Source organism: Metopolophium dirhodum, chromosome 1, assembly GCF_019925205.1.
Source record: "Metopolophium dirhodum isolate CAU chromosome 1, ASM1992520v1, whole genome shotgun sequence".
Classification (NCBI taxonomy): Eukaryota; Metazoa; Arthropoda; class Insecta; order Hemiptera; family Aphididae; genus Metopolophium; species Metopolophium dirhodum.
Window position 1 is genome coordinate 144,950,641 of NC_083560.1, and position 6,167 is coordinate 144,956,807.

Here is a 6,167-nt window from a genome sequence, read left to right on the forward strand (position 1 = left end):
TCATAAAAATTGGATCAATACCGTACATTTTAATGATGAGATGGTTTATAAAATCTGAACAATAGGTATTGATTGATTGATATATTTCGTTTAATTACAAATCCACTTATTAGCTATTTTAAAGTGTCGTTTACATTTACCCACGAATTATGGCTATTGTCAAAACCTAACCATTTAACATATAATTTGTTTTTATGTTTTTTTATTACACGTTCAATGAGAAAGGTATCGGGAAAAAATGTTTTTTTTAATTCTTGTACATAAAAATTTCCTAATATTAAATTATTTAAACTGTCTTTTAGTTGATACGTTAATGGATCTGTATTTAAAACTTTAGAGATAGTGAAAACTTCTGTTGTCCAATTTGGTGTATAACCTTTACTAAAATTATGTTTATACTTTGATATTCTTACTTTATCATTAATTTTAAATTTTAATTTTTTTGATGTACTAATTTGTATTTTTTTTTTATTTATTGTAATCGGCTTGGTCCGAGCTTCGTGTGGTGTACATTTTATTGTTGAATGTTTTGTGTTATTATAATTATATACTAATTTTGAAATTGAATTGTACCAATTCCATGAACCTGTTGATGTAAAATGTTTGTACATTTTATTTTTTATAGTTTTTATTACACGTTCGGCTATCCCTGCCTTAATACTACTGTATGTTGAATAATGTCTAATATTATATTTTTTCATAACACTGAAATTCGCTATTATAAAACTCTGTACCATTATCTGTTTGTAATAATTTTGGTTGATTTTTTTTTAGTATTTTTATTATTCCTTTTGTACATTCCTTTGCTGTTTTATTTTTCAGTGCTTCAAACCAAAGAAATTTTGTATATGTATCAATAACAATTAAAATGAACTTAAAACCATTATTCTTTCTAGCATGTGTCTGCATATCAATTAAATCAGCTTGCCAAAGATCATCTTTAAATCGAGTTATTACACTACGTCTAGGAAATATTTTTCTCGCTGGTTGATGTAACTCGTTAGCTATACTTTCTAAAATTGTCATTATATTATAATATTTCTCTCACGTAGTTCCTCTAAAATAGATATAATTTCATTATTAACACCAGTATTACCAACACTTTTTGATGATGACAAAAGATTTAATCTAGTTACTAGTTCATTCGGATCATCATAATAAACTAATTGTGTTTGTGGCAATACATCTTTATATAAACCATTACCTATCTTAGACTCAGGTGATGAAGTAAAATTAAACATCTTTGCAGTCATATGATCCGTAGACGAAGAACTGTTTGCTGTTTGATTAAAATCAAATGGTTCATTTTCTTTCGTTATTTTTCTACGTTTAGCTCTAGATAAGCTAGAAGGGGTAGAAGATAGAGGATTGTTAAATGATGTCAAGTTAATTCGAGGAGTTGCAGTCTCATTAATTTTAGCTATTTCTTCATTAAACTGTTTTTCCTCAATTTTCATCCGATCGTACAGTGGTTTTACAACGGTCATCCATTTATGGTATCTCGAGGTTCTAGGCTTCTCGTCTGCTTTTAAATGGACTCCGGAAGTTTTCAAAATATTGTAATAAGATTCTATATCTTCTATAGTTGTATTTTTTTGGTTCCTTCTCACATAATAAAGACCATAGTCCTGGTGTAAATTGATAGTATTTATTAAGCAACAGTAATTTACCGTGGTTAAAAGTTACAGTATGCTTTCCTATTTTATATGAATCACTACCTTTATCATAATGCATACCATAAGATTTGTCATAACGTGTTGATTTAGGACGGTTATTTAAAAAATTTTGGTATGGTGAATTTAATTCATCGTTATCATCTTCTTCACTAGTGTATGAGGTTTCTGATTTATTTTTTAGTTCAGTCGACTGTGTGTTACATATAGCATTTTGTTCTGTATGTGTATTTAATGGTTCAATTATTGGTTTAAATGCTTCACGAAAATAATTGTCGGAATCTATAACACCACGTTTCATTTCCATTATTTTTCGTTTAATATTTTTTTTTGACGCTATTAAATTTTGTAACAAAACTTTCTCTGTATTCATTGTAAATAATAAACTTAATATAACTGTATCGTACGACTACTGTTAACATTATGTAGATAATATCAGTGTCATGGTGTATATATATATATATATATATTATAAAAATTATTTTCTTATATTGTTCACATACAACACTAATTTATTTTAATAAACGTATGAAATCCACATCTATATCTTCCTTCATTCATTTCTCGAGTTTTATCGATAACCATAAAACCATAATCACTATGATTCCAACATAAATGTGAAATTTTCCGAAATTCTGAGAAATCCATATCTGCAGACGAATGATCATTGAATATATGACGTAAATTTGTATCGTCTTGTTTCAATATTATTAAGAAGTTTGAATTGTCTCTTACTAACTGTTTTGATATTTTAGAATATGTTTGCGCTAAATAAAATACAGAGCTAGCACCTGAATGCCTGCCGATGCTGAAATAATCTCTGATTACAGATTGTGGACCGCATATTACATCATCAAATATTATAATTGAATTTCTCTTAGTCAAGTTGGGTTTTATGACTTTATCAGCGCTTGTAAATATAAAAATATTAGCACCTTGTATATCATCTATTATTTTTTTTAATAAAACATATTTTTCCTGATTAGAGGTTTTAGAGTATAAATAAATATTTTCAAATCTTAACCCGTTTTCGTGAGTAATGAGATTATACATTATATTTGTTTTTCTTGAACCACTGGGACCAACTAGTATAGCACGTATAGTATCAGGTAATAACGAGCCATGTCTCGATGGTTTTTTTACCAACTGAACATCTACATTTATAATATCTAATTTATATTTCTGATCAATCAAATCCATTTTTTCTTATAAATACTCTAGAAATTTCAATTTATAATCAGTTATAGATGGTGTGTTCAACTCGTATGTACAAATTGAACAAGACTGGTAAAGGATTTCTAAACTCTATTATAAATAGTCTTCCGTTCGAAGCACATTTTTCAGGTTATCAGTATTGTGGTCCTGGTACAAAATTAAAAAAGGGACTAGATCGCGGTGACAAAGGAATAAGCCCATTAGATACTGCTTGTAGAGATCATGATATTGCGTATGCATCGAGTTCAAATTTAAACGATAGACATAAAGCTGATAAAGTACTAGAAAATCGTGCTTGGGAAAGATTTAAAGAAAAAAATATTCCTAGAAAAGAGAAATTAGTTGCATACGCAGTAACAAACGCAATGAAAGCTAAAAGAAAAATAGGTATGGGTTGTAAAGGTAAATGGAAACATACTACAAAAAAAAATGGTATACTAGCAGCAAAAAAAAAAAAAAAGATCTATAAAGAAAAGGAATGGTGGTAAAAGAATGATTTCATCACCAAGACAGATAGGAGGTGTAATTCCCTTAATACCTATATTTGCAGGATTGTCAGCACTTGGTAGTTTGATGTCTGGTGGTAGCAGTGTGTATAATGCAGTACAAAATTCAAAAAGAAAAAAAGGTAATGGCTTATACTTAAACAATAAGGGGTCAAAAAAAAACTTATAATCACGCTACCTGACAGACCACTTTCATCCCAAGATATTATAAAATATGTTACAATGTTGGAAATCAATCATTTCCGTGGAGTCTTTTCACGTGATAACTTACCTAAGAAACCCCATACAATTGAATGTGGTATATTAAACTTAGACATATCTTCAGGTGATGGAAGTCATTGGGTAGCGTTCCATAAAAATAAAGATAATGTTGTATATTTTGATAGCTTTGGCGATTTACCTCCACCAATTGAATTGCAACATTATTTTCATGAGTTTAAAATAGTATATAACTATTCTAACTATCAAGATTTCAATACATTTAACTGTGGTCATTTATGTCTTGAATTTTTACAATGTATGAATCTGTTACATTAAGTTTGACTGGAAATTCAACTATATTATCTACAAATTATTTTCCATCTCTAAACGTTTACGAGGATTCGGAAATAGCTTTGTTATGTTTGCAAACATACAATTTATTTCCAAATATAAATTCAGCTAATAATCGGTTAGAGATAGAGGTTATTCCTTCAATAAGTAATAGATTTATCATAAAAACGTTTATATTTATTTTGGAAGAAGGATGTTATGAAATTGAAGATATTAACAACAAAATTATGAAAGAGTTATTTCATTTTAATAATTAATTTAAAACACAGCTAAAATTCTACGTATCTATTGACCCCGTCGATTTTAGAACATACATTAAATGTAATGGAAGACTAAAGTTAAATATTTCAAACAGTATAGCATCTGTTTTTGGATTTGAAAAAAGAACCTATGAGCCAATGTATGAAGCTCATCGGTCGGGAAAAGCTGCTAATTTAAACACAATTAACTCTATAAAAGTAATGTGTAATATAGCACATGGATCATTCAGCAACCAGCAACAAAGTCATTCGATATATGAGTTTTTCCCAAGCGGTAGAACAGGAACAAAGGTTATTCAATCCCCGTTAAACCTTATATATTACAAATTAAACAAAACAGATATTAATTCAATAACTGTACAGTTAGTTGATCAAAATAATAATCCGATCGATAACTTAAATGAGACATTGACAGTTGTTCTGCATATTAAACGTCACGAGTCTCATTATTAAATTTGTATCTCAGATTTCGGAATGTACGAGTCAGTTACTTTAAGTTTAACCGGGAACACAACCATATTATCTGCAAATTATTTTCCGTCTATAAACCTTCACGAAGACTCAGAAATAGCTTTGTTATGTTTGCAGACATTTAATTCATTCCCGAATATCAACAAAGATAATAATAAATTTGCTATACAGTAATTTTTTTAGGACATTTTTTGCTATTTTTATGGTCATTTTTTATTGTTTTTAAGGTCATCAACTTCCGAGCCCTACTCATAACCAACACCGGGGGGTCTGGGGGTCTCCCCCAGCGACGCTCGGAGAGCTAGTCTAATACTATAAAATCGCAAGAAAAACAGCTGATCTATAGGGAATTCATGGAGGATCTCACGGTGGAAAAAATTAAACACCGCTCCGTTTCCCCAGTCCGCCGGACCAATCCCGTCGATTCCCTATAGCGCGGCCAATCGCGTACCTTCGCAGCGGCGGCGGCGGTCGGTTTTTAAACGTTTTCGAAAAATGTTACGCTTTTTACGATGTTTTCGACTTTTAGACATTTTCACATATAGTTCGTTTCTTTTAAAAGCCGCGTGGTTTGTACGCGATATCGGTCCATAGCCATCGCAATCGACGCCAGCGTAGGTCGTTATTATCGCTTTTCGTTTCGTCTTTTCAATTGCCGTTTGTGCTCTATTTATTAAGTTTATTTCTTTTGAACCCCGTGAATATGCGGTTTGTACACTTAAAAATTCGCGTTCACGAAATGTCAGTCGGTCTTCGTTCCAACGCACAAGTGCACAGTAAATATATACTGTTTTTTTTTGTTTTGTTTTTGATTCAATAAATATTGCATTATGTGATTGTAGACGTATTATTCGGTCCTTAATAACGTAGCTGGTATATTGCTTAACGTAAACACAATTAAATGTATTATTAAACACAAATAAATGTATTATTCAAGCATACATAATAACGGTCAGATAAGTGAATAAAATATAATTAAAGTTTAAACAGTGTGTAGAATTATGTATATCGAATATATTGGTTTACGTCGCTCCGTAGACACACAGCTTAATTGTTGAAGTTTTGACCATGATATGCATCACAAACTGTGGCTCGATAGGTTAGGCGTAGGTTCCCCAAACATAGGATGATAGGTAGGTCCGGGTTCGAAACCGTCGTAGCTCTCTTCGGGCGGCAACGACTGTACCACCGTGTATTCTAAGGCACGGCCGCCCGAAGATTGACTTTTTTGCATTTTTTTTCACTTTATATTTCATAAATAATATAATAATATACATGTTAATTTTACATTATATGACTGTATATTATATATTATGTACCTATATGTTATTTAAATTATTAGGAATTTAACTCATATTATTTTCTTTAAATTGTCTTTATTTTTCGTAAGTTATTTCGAATGTTGTGTGATTGGGTTTTTGGAAAATACTATTTTTTCTCTTCACTTATAGAAGCTATATACTAGACTTATTTTCTGCAGCACATTGTTC